The 14,639-nt window shown below is 36.8% G+C and overlaps 1 protein-coding gene across 10 annotated transcripts in view; it reads left to right on the top strand.

The window, feature by feature from the left end:
- Nucleotides 1–14,639, top strand: part of STAU2 (staufen double-stranded RNA binding protein 2) — a 311,388-nt gene that overhangs the window by 214,947 nt on the left and 81,802 nt on the right. The gene's annotated exons all lie outside the window — the stretch shown is intronic.

Raw genomic sequence — 14,639 nt, 5'->3', positions numbered from 1 at the left:
CTTTTCAGATATTTTTTAGCAAACATTTGTTAACTGAATAACTCTCTGGGAATATTGCACTGGATACTAGAGCATACAAAAATAACTGACTTCTTCTAGTCCTCGTAATAAGCTAGACAACTAACTTAAATGTAGTCTTTAGTGAGCTAATTATCCTGTGACATTTAAAATCAGCACATCATATGGTGGCTTCAGTGAAGAGCAATCTTCCTTATTCATTAGTGGAGTAAAGAGCTCATTTATTTGGTAAGGTGGAGCTAGTGAGGGTGTTGCTCTAAATAGGTCCTATTTGGAAATTAAATTTGTATTGGTTAGAGGGTATTCTTGAAAGCAAAATCCTTTGTAATAGTGCAGAAAGGTTTTTGGAATTTTCTAGCTTGGTATAATTCACCAAATATTCTTTCCTCTGTCCGTCTGACCTGACACTTTCTACATCTTCCTTCACCACTCGGATGTTACTCAGTACTGCTTACTCTCTGTCTCTGTCACTTATATCAGTCACCTTCTAGGTAGCCTCAAAATCATAAACTTCCTTCCCTGTCTTTTTATTTTTTTATTCACCTTTATTTAGACTCCATTATTAATCTTAACAGTCTCAACAATACTGGGTAGGCAGACATAGATTAGTAGCTTAATTTCCAGTTAATAGTTTTACCACTGCCTACCTCATTCTGTTCAGGTTAGCTTTGGAATTCACTTGCATCATATAAAAAAATGAATAAATCAACCACCTAACCAAGCACTAACTCGCCAATGAAGTGTAACATATGTAAATTGCTATTTGCTCTAATCTGACTTCTCAACACAAAATGAAATTATGATATAAAGGATGATGCATACTTAGCACAGTACTTAGAATTTATGAAATGAACAATTCTTCAACAGAAAAGAAACAGGAACCAAATATATATTAAATGTGTTTACTATGTACCAGATTTTGTGCTAGGCTCTACATCCATTATTTTGCTTAATTCTCATAATAATTCTATGAGGTATAAACTATAGTGTGTGTATATTTGCTTCATTTGCTACATTACCTGTAAGGGTTTATGTCCAGATTAGCAAATCAAGCAGAGTTGTTCCCCATGTGTGTGCTTTGACTAGAATTCAAGGCAGATCTCTCAGTGAAAGGACAACCATGAAGTGTAACAAGTTACAAATCTAATGGGTATTCTGTTCTACTTTTGATTAGTTAAATACTGCTCATAGTTTTTTTTCTGATTAATTAAAAATCTCTTTCCCTTAGTAATTATTCCATAATGTCTTACAGTCATATAATAATTAAAAACTAAGAAAGAAAAGGTCTTCACACATATTAAATATATACTATCACAACAATAATACATGGCTTGATTATAGACTATATACAGAACTTTTGTAGTACTAAATGGTCTTAAATGATAGTGCATATAGTCCCTTTCCTTTGAGGTAATTGTAGCCTAATGGAGTGTATCAGCTAGGATGCTTTTGGCTACAAGTAACAGAAAACCTGACTCATACTGGCTTAAACAATAAGGAACCTTGTTATCTCCCATAACAGGAAGTTCAGAGGAAGAGTGAACTCCAGGGTTGGTTGATAAAGTAGCTCAGTGATGTCAACAAGAACTCAGGTTATTCCATTTCTCAGCTCTGCTTCATCCTCTGGCTCATGGAAAGATGGTCACAGTCGTTCTCTGTGTCACTGGGAGTGTAGCCAGATTTAAAAGAAAATGAGAGATCTGATCTTACTGGTCTCCTTTTAGGGGCAAAGACATCTATATCAGGAACTCCTTCAGCCATCTTTCCTTCATGGAGCAGGCTTAGATTGGGTCATTCACAAGCCCATCTCTAAACTAGTCACTGGCAAGGGAAATGAGATCACTATGAGTTTACTTTTTAAAGATTTTATTTTTTAAGTAATCACCCAACGTGGGGCTCGAACTCATGACCCCAAGCTCAAGAGTCACATGCTCTACTGACTGAGCCGGCCAGGTGCCCCAAGTTCACCATGAGGTTTTTTTTGTTTAGTTTTGTTTTGTTTAAATGTATTTATTTGAGAGAGAGAGTGAGCGAGCAGGAGGAGGGGCAGAGGGAGAGAGAGAATCCTGAAGCAGGCTCCCTGCTGAGCGCGGAGCCTGATGACATGGGGCTTGATCCTAGGACCTTGAGATCATGACCTGAATCAAGATCATGATCTGAGCCGAAATCAAGAGTCTGCTGCCTAACCAGCTGAGCCACCCGGGCGCCCCAAGATCACCATGAGTTTAAATGCTTGGGGTAAAATGGTTGTTGAGGAGTCAACTACAGGGACTACAACATATGGAATTAAATGCCATATATATAATTTTAAGTTTTCTAGTAAACCCATTAAAAAAGTTTAAAAAAAACAGGCAAACTTGATCTTAATATATTTTCTTTAACCCACTATATCTAAAGTATCACTTCAGCATATAATCGACTTTTAAAACTATTGAGGTGCTTAATATTTCTTCATAGATCTCATTTTGGACTAGCCACACTTGAGGTGCTCAGCAGCACCTGTGTTTTGCACAGTGCAGGTCTGTGGGCATTATGATTTTGTCCCTGCCTTTGTCTCCAATCTCATCCTTCACCATTTGCCCTGTACCTAACTTGTACCCACACTTCGTGTTCGGACAGTTTTGAGTTTCCATGTCTCATGCTCTCTCGCATCTGTATCTCTGTTTGTACTTCTTCCCTCTGCGTGGGCCACTCTCTCCTTGCTCAAAAGAGGAACTTTAATTGTAGTATGTAACTATCATTAGGAATCCATCATATATCTCCATTAACTCTCTCACTGATCTTTTTGTAACCTTTAATTTGTCTAACCTATCATGCATACACCTACAACCTTCTCAGGATCCTGAATTGCTTTCTTAAAGTTCCAGGGCCTGCCTCCTGATTCTAGAATCCCATAGTGTAGTACACAAGTAAGTCAGTATCCACTGAATACTGTCCTTAGGGACTGTAGGCCTCAGAATCTAAAGATGCATGAAATTCATAGGTTTGAGCAACGATTACCTAAGGCAAAGTTTTGTATTAATATAATAAGGGCACACTTAAGTGGCATTGGCTAATAACAGACCCCATGTCGTCATCATCCTAGGGTGATAGGGTTCTGGCTTTCTTTGTTTTTCATAGATCCAGTATGGGTTTTGAACTTCAGCTGTTATAGTTGCTTCACATAGCAAACTACAGAGCTGAGTGCCATGGGGGGTCAACAGAAAGGGTATGATAACTGCCATTGGAAGCTTCTGCAAGGTCCTGCAGCTGCCAGAATTCAAAACATAACTTGATTTTCATTTACTTTTTATGAAATAGGGTACTAAGAGAGGTACTAGAAAGGCACATCAACTTTAATGTTTGCTTTGAGAAATTGCTTTCATATTTACTGATGTTTCTTCATATTGAAATGTTTCAAAATATCTCCTCTACTTGAAACATGTCCCATGATTATAGGTCTAAAATTTCTTCTTCTGACTTTTAACTTTATTACATGAAATTCTCATTTTATACAAATATATATTATAGTTAAGGAATTTAATCATATCTTTTTTTCTTTACATTTTATAGTTCAGCAATTAGCCCAATAGTTCACAGTGTTTTTTGTTTTTAGTTTTTCTTTAATTGAGATATAATTGACATAGAACATTGTATTAGTTTTAAGTGTACAACATTGGGCGCCTGGGTGGCTCAGTTGATTGAGCGACTGCCTTTGGCTCAGGTCATGATCCTGGAGTCCTGGGATCGAGTCCCACATCAGGCTCCTTGCTCAGCGGGGAGTCTGCTTCTCCCTCTGACCCTCCCCCCTCTCATGCTCTCTCGTTCTCTTATTCTTTCTCTAATAAATAAATAAAATCTTTTAAAAAAACTTAAGTGTACATTTTATGTGAAATGATTACCACAGTAAGTTTAGTTAATTTCTATCACCACACATAGTTACAAATTCAGTCATGTCTTCAAAGAAAACATTTCAGTAGGAAGTCACTAGGAACAACTTCTCACAATAGTTAATTACTCGTTGATGGACTAGAATAGGAGTCAGCAAACTGACCTGCAGGCCAAATCCAGCCTACCACCTGAATTAAGAATGGTTTTCAGATTTTTTTTAATGAATTTTTAAAAAGATTTTATTTATTTAGTGGACAGAGAGAGATAACCAGAGCAGGAACACAAGCAGGGGAGTGGCAGAGGGAGAAGCAGGCTTCCCACTGAGCAGGGAGCCCGATGCGGGGCTCGATCCCAGGACCCTGGGATCATGACCTGAGCCGAAGGCAGATGCTTAACGACTGAGCCACCAGGCGCCCCCAGATTTTGAAATGATGGAAGAAAGATCAAAAGAAGAGTAATATTTCATGACATGTGAGAATTATATGGAATTCAAATTTTAGTGCCTCTAAATAAAGTTTGATTGGAACATAGTCATATCCATTCATTCAGGTATTATCTATGGCCACTTTCACTCCAAAGCATCAGAGACAGGTGATTATGAAAGAGACCTCATTGCCTGCAAAGCCTGAAATCCTTACCATCTGCCCCTTTACAGAAAAAATTCGTTGGTCTAATTCCTGGAATAGAAGGAAGAAACATTAGGCATTCACCTTTTGAATTTGTATCAAATGGTTATTTTAAACATGGTCATTCAGAGTTCATTCTCGTTTAGAAAGAGCCAGTTTTCTGGAAATACTTCCATATTATAGCACAGTTAAACTTGATTGTGAATTTTGGACTTATTTACTCTACAGTGGAAATCAATTTTATTCCCTAAGGGAATAATAAGTCTTTCTACATCAGCATTCATCAGGGCATTGGAAGAAAGTTTGTCTGTAGCAAAGGTTACTTTTGTCTCCTTTTGAAATCCCATTTAGAAACACTTCATAGCTGGACTTTTTTTTAAGTAGTAGGGAATATTCTCTTGTTTCCATAGTGATCTTTCACTTCTTTCATTTCAGATGTATAAGCAGTTTCTAGAACCAACAGTGAGTTATAGGGGAAGGTAGTGGGAAGACTAAATATTATGTATTTTATAACTGACTCATGATTTCATTTATGTTTAGTATAGCATGACCACATTTCTAAGAGGTTGCATACATTCAGTGATATTGTACACACAAGTGACTTATTAACTTGACCTATAAAATAATTTTGGACTATAGTCAAAATGCACAAACTTAACTTATTGCTTTCTTTCTCCCACTTTTTCCTGAAGTGATGAGGAACAGCTATTTTAATCACCAGAAAGGGTGAAACTTCAAGTTTCAAAAAACCTGACTTTTCTGAACGATACTAAAAAAGATTTTTAGGGTGATTATTTGACCCGTACCCCAGCTTACCTGTAGCTCAGTGTTTCACAACAGATTACCCCTTTGAAGATAATTTCATGTTCATGATCTCAAATTAAAGTACAGAACCAAAAGTATTTTCTAGACTTTTCCTCCCTAATAAGTTTTGTTCAGTTTGGGACCTACATACATACTCCATGTCAGTAATTCCTTAATTTTTAATTCAGTATTCTAATTTTACATTATTTAAGTAGGAATTTAATATTTCTGTTCTGTAGATCTATATATTTGAAGTTGATTTGAAGATCATGGGGGAAATATTCCACAAACCTTTCTGTTAACAGTTCATACTAATGAATCATAACCAGATACATTATTAAAACAATAAATACCATATGTATATAATTGGCTAAATGGATGTGAAAGTTATAGTGGAAAACTGTTGCCTATATAGACTTTTTAAAAGTGACGATCAATGGAATATAGCTCCCTAGGCCACAGATTTGAGAGCATTATTGCCCACTGGAGGTCACTTTTACAACCTAAAGAGTATTACCTTCCTCGTAAACTCAAATTATGGTGTTGTGTATGATTTATTATACTATTTAAAACTGAAAAACAGAAACCTTCTCTCTCTTAGTAACACACCTTCAATTAAGTCATGCCTCTTCCCATTTCCAAAATTCTTTTTTAGACAAACCAGTTATTTTTCAGAATATTCAGTTTTATTCTTTCACTGCTAATAGTTATTTGGCCTGCTCTCTTTGTTTCTAAGTTGGCAGTTACTGCCTTTTCAGACCACATATTTTTAAAATACCCTTTTAGTTAATTTAGTTCTCTTTGCATCCTCTGATGAAAGAATTTGAAGACAGTTTTAGGCCCCCAAATATTTAATGTATCTGAAATTAGTATGGGTCAACGTAGTGATAAAAAATGTCTGTTACCCTTCCCAGGCAATCCAGTGGTGTGTTACCAGCAAACCTGGTACCTTTGGCAAGAAGTGTCACCATTCTACCAAGACCCACACTTAAATTTCTCACTCTGAAAGACTAATATGCCAGGAGGCTTCCTACCTGGTTCACCTACCTCATATGCAGAGAGAGAGGTCATGCCTTCACATAGGTTCTTATTGTAAAAGAAAACATAGTACGAAATTTTTCAGCTCTGGAACAGATTTGCTTCGCTGCAATTTCCATGTTGTGGATACATATCTGCTTTCCAGGCCACTGTTTGCTGGTCTCCTTATCTAGCATATCCTAACTGTCTTTTTGGCTGAACCTTGAACTCTGACTCCTGGTTATTTAGCTCCTGTCTGCTCTGTTGGTGTGTCTTGGCCTACTAGTACTTCTGTTCTGTTTGATCTTGTACTGCCCAACTGACCCTTGACATTGGCTTCTGACTGTTGTGCGTCCTTCTCTGCATCTTGCATTACAGAGACTCATTGTTCTCATATTGCTCTCCAAATCCAAAAGTGCCTGATTGACAGAAGTCCATTTTATCGATATTATATTCTACAGTCATTATAAAATCCAAAGACTATCAGTTGACTCGTTGGTGGGACTGATATTCAGTTTATGTCCTCTGATATGGTTGTATGTTTGTATATTAAAATGTTTAAATACTTTCATAACCACTTGGTAAATAGCTGTTGCCCCATATTCCACCCTCTGCCATCATGGCCTTATGTCTAGGACCTGTAGGACCTCTTCATGATCTAGGAACATTATAATGGATCATTTCTTGGGACAACAGGCATTTTCAGGACTGTTTTGTTGTCTGATTTCATTGATTGGTGTTCATGCCACACAGTTACTAAAAATGTTAAATATCACTTCTGCTTTCAGAGGTATATGTAATGTAAGAGTTAAGATCTTCAAGGGGCGAGGCGTAGAGACATTCCAAAGTGATCATTTCTCTTAGAAGATTTTTGAAAATTTCCCTAGGAAATGAAGAAACATTTTATTAATTCAGCAATCATGTACTAAGCATGTCCATCACTGTACTAAATGGTAAGAAGTATTTCCAATTTTGTAAACTGGGAAAACCCTCAAATTGAGTATAATCAAAAGTTGGAGATGGGATAAATGGGAACTCTCTGTACTTTCTGTTCGATTTTACTGTGAATCTAAAATGCTCTAAAAAATAAAATCCATTTAAAAGGAAAAAATATTGGAGAAACGACAAAACACAGAATTGAGGACTGATTGCAATCTGACATGATTAGTGTCAGAAATGTTTACAAAATCTATATATGTGTATATGAATATTGAAAAGCTGTGGAATACAGAAATGATCAAGAGCAGAAGAGTTCACCTGATTAAGCTTCTTCTAGGAGTTGATGGACCAAAAATTGAAAGACAAATCACAAAGGCTCTCCACATAGGGGAAACGACATGAGAATAATTAGAAACATAGAAATTGGCAAAGGAATGTGTGGGGAAAGAAAAACTCAACTTGGTGGGAGCTCCAGGAATAAATGGTGTTGCATAAGATCAAAGCAGTTGAGTACATTTTGACAGCTAGGTTAAGCAGTATGACTTTTATGTTTTTGCAGCAAAGAACCATTCTTCAGTCGGTAGCAAGGGATATGATTATGCTGGTGTCTGTAAGATCAATCTAGTAGCCAGATACAGAATTGACTGTGGGGGGGATGAAAGCTTCTATCATAGTAATTCAGTAATGAATGGGTGCTGCTTATCTTGATGGGTGTATCTCTAAAAATGGCAAGAAAAACAGCATCTCTCCCAGAGACACATTGCATGAAAAGAATCAGTAGACCTTGGTGACCAGCTGAGTATGACAGAAAGAAACAGAGGGATTAAAAATAGCTTTAAAGGCACACTACCAATATGGCAGAATGAGAGCTGGACAATTGTTTTCAAAAAGCAACAGTGAAACTAGACAAAATTATCAAAAAGAGCAATTTTAGGACTCTGGAAATTGACCAAAAGTGCTCAACAAATTGAGAAAAGCATTTATTCATGGAAAAACTAGTGGACTTCAGGTAGGAAAAGTAGGATTCTGTGGCATTCCTGTCTGGGGCTGCTGCCATGCCCCACGTTCAGGCTCAATCAACATAGTTACAGAAGGATGAGAAAAGCCATGAAAATCAGCAGTTTGACTGGAGGAATGGCCTCACTTGATTGAAAGTGGAATGGGAAAAACCCTATGCCCATAGGCATTGTGAATAACAGTAGACATCTTGGTGGCAAACAAATAGGAAAGACTAGCTGGCAGCTCAGTAAACCTGAGGTTACAGTCTTGGTTGGGGTCAATGGCGAACCAACAGAGTAGCCAGAAATTTACCAAGGAGATTTGGGAAATGATGTAGTGAAAGGAGCCTTGATAAACCAGAATATTTTCCTGGCTGATCAACAGACTTTATACATCTGCATTAGAGACCAGAGAGGGCCCAAGCTATCTATACATCCCTTTCTGCACATGGGAATTCTGCACATATACAGAGGAGATGCAAGAGGGTCTGGCAGAAAGTAAATGCCAAGGCAGACTTGAGAACTGCTTGAGCTTTGAATGAGCTCCCCAACCCAAACACAACCCCACTGGCAACGTAAAAGCTTTATTGGCTTATCGTGTTGGAGCACAATTACTAATCAATAATTGACTAAGCTATGCAGACACAAGGTTGATTCTTAGGAAGTCAGAGACACAAGGAACTGCATGCCATGGGGAGATCGATTCCATAGATTTAATCTAGGCAAATTCATAGCCAAAGAACAGCAACAACAACAACAACAACCCTGAGAAAGGAACATCAAAATCCAGAGTTACTACAATATAGTATCTAAAATTCCAGTTTTTAACAAAAAATTACAAGATACGAAAAGAAAGGAAAGGTTTACCAATACTGAGTGGAAAGAAGATGTGGGCCCAGATGTTGGACTTAGCAGATGAAGACTTCAAAGCAGCTATAATAAATATGTTCGAGTATTGAAAGGAGCCATGTTTAAGAATTAAAAGCATAATGACAATAACTCAACAAATAGAGAATCTCACTGAGGAGATAAAAATTATTTAAAAGACCAAATAGAAATTCTAGAGTTGAGAATTACTGAAATGAAAAATTCACTAGAGGGATTCAACAACAGATATGAGATGGCAGAAGAAAGAACCCATGAAGTTCAAGACAGATCAAAAGAAATTATCCAGTCTGAAAAACAGAGAAAAAATGAAAAAAATGAACAGAACCTCAGAAAATGGGGGACAACATCAAGCAGCATATAAAAAACATTAAACACCATTATCAGGGTTGATTTAACATCTGAAAATCACATACTATATACATCATATTAACAAAGGAGAAAAAAACACAATAATCTCAGACACAGAAAAAGCATTTGACAAAATCCAACACCCATTCCTGATTAAAAGCTCTGAACAATTTAGGAATAGAACTCTTAGGTACTTTCTTAACTTGTTAAAGGGCATCTGTGAAAAATCTACAGCTAATGTGATCTTAATGGTGAAATATTGAATGCTTTGCCCCCTAGTTTGGAAACAAAGCAGGGATGCCTGCTCTCAATACTTCTACTCAACATTATACTAAAGATTGTAGCCAGGGCAAAAGAAAAAAAAAGGGGGGGGGGGGGAGAAAAAAGAAACAAAAGGCATGCAGCTTGGAATGGAAGAAACAAAAAACTGTCTTTATTTAATCCTAAGAAATCTGCACATATACACACATACCCGAACACCTGTTCGAACTTAAAAACAAGTTCACAAAGTTATAGGATACAAATTAATATTAAAAGATCGATTGTGTACTAAATACAAAGATACTAGAAACAAATATTCCAAAAATAAATTTAAGAAGACTTTTTCTTTCACAATAGCATCAAAAAACAATAAAATACTTAAGAATCAATTTAACCAAAGAGGTATTAAGACCTTGACCTTGAAAGCTACAGAACATTGCTGAGAGAAACTAAAGATCTAAATATATGAGAGACATTCAACATTCATGGATTAGAAGACCCATTATTGTTAAGTTGCCACTTTCCCGCAGATTGACCTATAGGGTCAATGCAATCTCTATCAAAATCCCAGCAGGCTTTTATTTTGTTTAGAAATTGACAAGCTGATCCTAAATTTAGTGGAAGAGCAAAGAGCCTAGAATAGTTAAAACAATTTTGAAGAGGAAGAACAAAATTGGAAGACTTATACTAAATTTCAAATTTTTTACTATAAAACTACATTATTCAAGTTAGTGACATAAGGATAGATATGTAGATCAATGGAACAGTCCAGAAATTAACCTTTATTTATTTATTTTTAAAGATTCTATTTTTTTGAGAGAGAAAGCAGAAGGGCGGGGAGGGTCAGAGGGAAAAGCAGACTCCCTGCCGAGCAGGGAGCCCGATGTGGGACTCGATCCAGGGACTCCAGGATCATGACCTGAGCTGAAGGCAGTCACTTTACCAACTGAGCCACCCAGTTGCCTGAACCTTTATATTTAAGTTCAATCTATTTTCCACACAAGTACTGAGGAAATTAAGTGGGAAAGTATTGTTTTTTCAAGAGATGGTACTGGGAAAATTAAATATCCATATGAAAAAAATACGAATTTAGAGTCTCACCTCAACCACATACAAAAATTAACTCAAAATGATAATAGACTTAACTGTAAAACCTAAAGATATAAAACATCCGGAAAAATCAGAAATTTTCATGACCTTGGGTTAGGCAAAGATTTAGATTCAATACCAAAAGCATAATCCATAAAAAAAAAAAAAATTGGTAAGTTGGATTTTATCAAAACTTAAAACTTTCGTGCTTCAAAAGACACCATTCAGAAAAAGAAAAGAGGGGTGCCTGGGTGGCTCAGTCGGTTGAGCATCTGCCTTTGGCTCAGGTCATGATCCCAGGGTCCTGATACTGAGCCCTGCATCGGGCTTCCTCTTCAGTGGGGAGCCTGCTTCTCCCTCTCTCTCTGCCTCTGTCCCTGCTTGTGTGCTTGCTCTCTTGCTCTGTCTCAAATAAATAAAAGAGAGAGAAGTCACCAACTAGAAGAAACTATTTACAAATCATATATCTAATAAATTACTTGTGCCTACAAATATACAAAGAGCTCTTATGAACACAATAATAAGGCGGCACTCAATTAAAATGGATAAATGGTATGAATAGACAGTAAATCAAAGAAAATGTATGATTGGCTAATAAACACCTGAGAAGATGCTCAACATCATTAGCCATAGGGAAGTGGAAAGTAAAACCACAATGAGATACAACTTCACACCCACTAAGATGGTTATACTAAAAGAGGCAGATAATAACATATGTTGACAAGAATGTGGAGAAACTGAAACCTTCATGGATTGCTGGTGGGGATGTAAAATTGTATGGCCACTTTGGAAAATAATTTGGCAATTTCCCATAAGTTAAACAAATTTACCACATGATCCAGCAATTCTACTTTTATATCTGCCAAGAAAAATTAACATGTTTATACAAAGACTTGTATGTGAATATTCATAACAGCATTATTCATAATAGCCAAAAACTGGAAACAATCTGAATGCCCCCTAACTGGTGGGATAAACAATGTGATATATCCACACAATGGAATACTATTTAGCAATAAAAAGGAATGAACTGATATACTCTATACCAAGAACCTCAAAAACTTGCTAAATGAAAGACACCAGTCACAAGAGACCACATACTGTACGATCCCATTTATATGAAATTTTCAGAAAAGGCAAATAATCTATAGAGACAGAAAGCAAATCAATGGTTGCCTTGGGCTGGGAATGGGAGCATGGAATGACTACAAATTGGCACAGGGAAATTTTTACAGTGACAGAAATGTTCTAAGACTAGATGTGATGATGTTTGTACAACTTTCTGAATTTACTAAAATTACTCACAATAGATTAACTTTATAAAGTACACCTCAGTAAAGATGTTTAAAAAAAGACACACTTAAAAGCTTCAAAGCCTCAGAGACCAAGAGGATTATAAGGCCATTTGTGATCATGGTAGTTTTGGTAAGCAATCATTCATTTGGGTCCAGAACCTCAAGAAACTCTCCAGCAAACTCTTTGGGGACTTGGTTTTGTTGTGTTTTGTTTTTTCCTATTTTGACAGAGATAGAGCAGAAAACCAGACATCACCATGCATTTCCAGGCCCAAGAATTGCACATCTCTGCTGGTCCTCAGCCCTCTTCATCCCTGCATGTACCTCAAGCCTGGGGACTTGAGCTATGATACTTTCTCCAACCTCTGTTGCCTCTTATTTCCAATTTTCTTAGCTTCAGCTTTGTGACCTGCCTCAAATTTCCTATGTTCCTGACCTCAATTCCTGTTAATTATTATTGCCTCACCCTAACTCTTGATCATCATGTTTCCTCCTGCCCAGCCCAGTAAACTGATCCTGACTTCTGATTGTTTCCTTTGCTTAACTTGTTTCATTAGTTTTTACATACTTTAAAAAATATATACATATCTGCCATTTTTAACCCTAGACTGCACTCTAGCTCTGATTAGGCCTGCCACACTGGCTCAAAAGAAAACCCATTCATCGATTCTTTTGGAGGATCATGACTTATGTTTTTGACATATTAAATGTCAGTTCCAGAGGTGATACTCAGTAGATAACTAAAGATTTGAGGTCAGAGTCACAATGAGCAATTAGGAATAAAGGCATAGATTTGGTCCCCATATAAGCACAAAATACAAGAATGAACCAAAACATACACCTTGGGAAATACTACAAGGTAAGGGGATGCAGAACCATTGGAAACCAGGAAAAGTTTTGGTTTTTGTCCAGCGTTATAAATATATACAAAAAGGATTTATCTTCCCTTCAATTATCTAGGTTAGTCATTGTAGTGAAAACCAACTGCTTAAAAAGAAAACCAGTAGATATGAAACAGGCCAGTTTGGAAAAATTACTTAAGGCTATAAAAAATCCATCTGATGAAAGAAATGTTTTATCATTTTCTAAGAAGAAGCTGACCTTTGCTCTTAGGTCTGACACAAAACACGGACCTAACTATGAAACTGCCGCCCCCACTAGGTGGCAAAAGTAAGCTGCCAGAGAGAGGAACCAGCAGGCCTTTATCCCCTCCTTTGTCACTTCTTCCTAAGTGACCTTAAAATTGTCATTTTGAAAAACTCAAACACTCTATACATTTGAGATATATAGTCTGTGTAATCCCTAAAGTTTCCTGTAAAATAGAGGAAGGAAGGGTGAAGATATACCTTGTGTGGATTTGCAGTAGCAAACACTTAATGTTTGGGGACACAATATAAAATACTAAACTATTTACATAAAATACTAAAGAGAAAATTACTGTGGTCACTCACAATTTTGTCCCAGAATTTCTTGGGAAATACTGTTGAGGAACTCTGAACTAAATTTTATCAACTCTGTTTTAAGTAAGCCGCTATATCTGGTAGTAGCTGATAGGAAGTTATCAAAAGTCCTCTTTAAAGTAATACCAGTCACTGCAGGTTGCTTTCCCCTCTGGGCTTGCATGAATATAAAAGGTTTCTGGAGGTCTCATTAATTTCTTGGGCCTTGGAATACACTTCAAAATAGCCTGAGACAAAATAGCCTATTCAAAGTATGCTATTTAAAGATTTTCTTTATTAGGGTCACCAAATATTAGTTCACTTTTATTTTTTAATATTAACATTAGTAGTGTTTTCCCTTCTCTTAGGAGTAATTTTTCTTTTTATATGGGTTTTACTTTGCCCTTTTGCCTCCAGATATCTTCGAAAAAGTAACAGTCTACTGCTTTAATTCTAAAAGAAACAGACTCCCTCCCTACGGTTTGTAAGCCCAGGCCACAACCATCAGATAGTCACGGAGTTTCCCTGCAGCTCTTGTCCTTCAGGACCAGAAACAGTATAAAGTTAGGGGGGACAGTGCTCAAATCTCTGCCAGGGGAGCACATTTTTAGTTTCTTCCCCTCAAGTACATGCTCAGCTATTCACAGTGCATCACTTGTCAAAGTGTTCTTTTTTAATAGTCTAATCAGAGAGCAACCAGTCATTTATTCATCTGTTCAACAAATATTTATTCAGTATTTCTATGTGCCAAAGAAAGAAAGAAAGAAAAAAGAAGTACTGTTGCTTTTGAAACCAGAGGCAAGGTGCTTGGGTGTTTCGTTGTTGTTCTGGATGAGTAACTTTCAAGTTGTGATTCACCGTTTAGGTCAGTTCCATGAAAGGGAACCCTATTTTATTTAATTCTTCCATTACAGTCTTCTCAATTTATGTAGCTGATAGAACTCTGGGCAGAGAATCATGTATCATCTCAGGAAATGAGCCTCACTATGACTTTAAGCCTCATTGATTTGGAGGTTTTAAAATTTGACCACTTAAATAGGGTAGTAA

Source organism: Mirounga leonina, unplaced genomic scaffold (genome assembly GCF_011800145.1).
Source record: "Mirounga leonina isolate KUSES-001 unplaced genomic scaffold, KU_Mleo_1.0 Mir_165, whole genome shotgun sequence".
Classification (NCBI taxonomy): domain Eukaryota; kingdom Metazoa; phylum Chordata; class Mammalia; order Carnivora; family Phocidae; genus Mirounga; species Mirounga leonina.
Note: the sequence above shows the minus strand (reverse complement) of the source record. Positions and strands in the feature narration are given on the sequence as shown.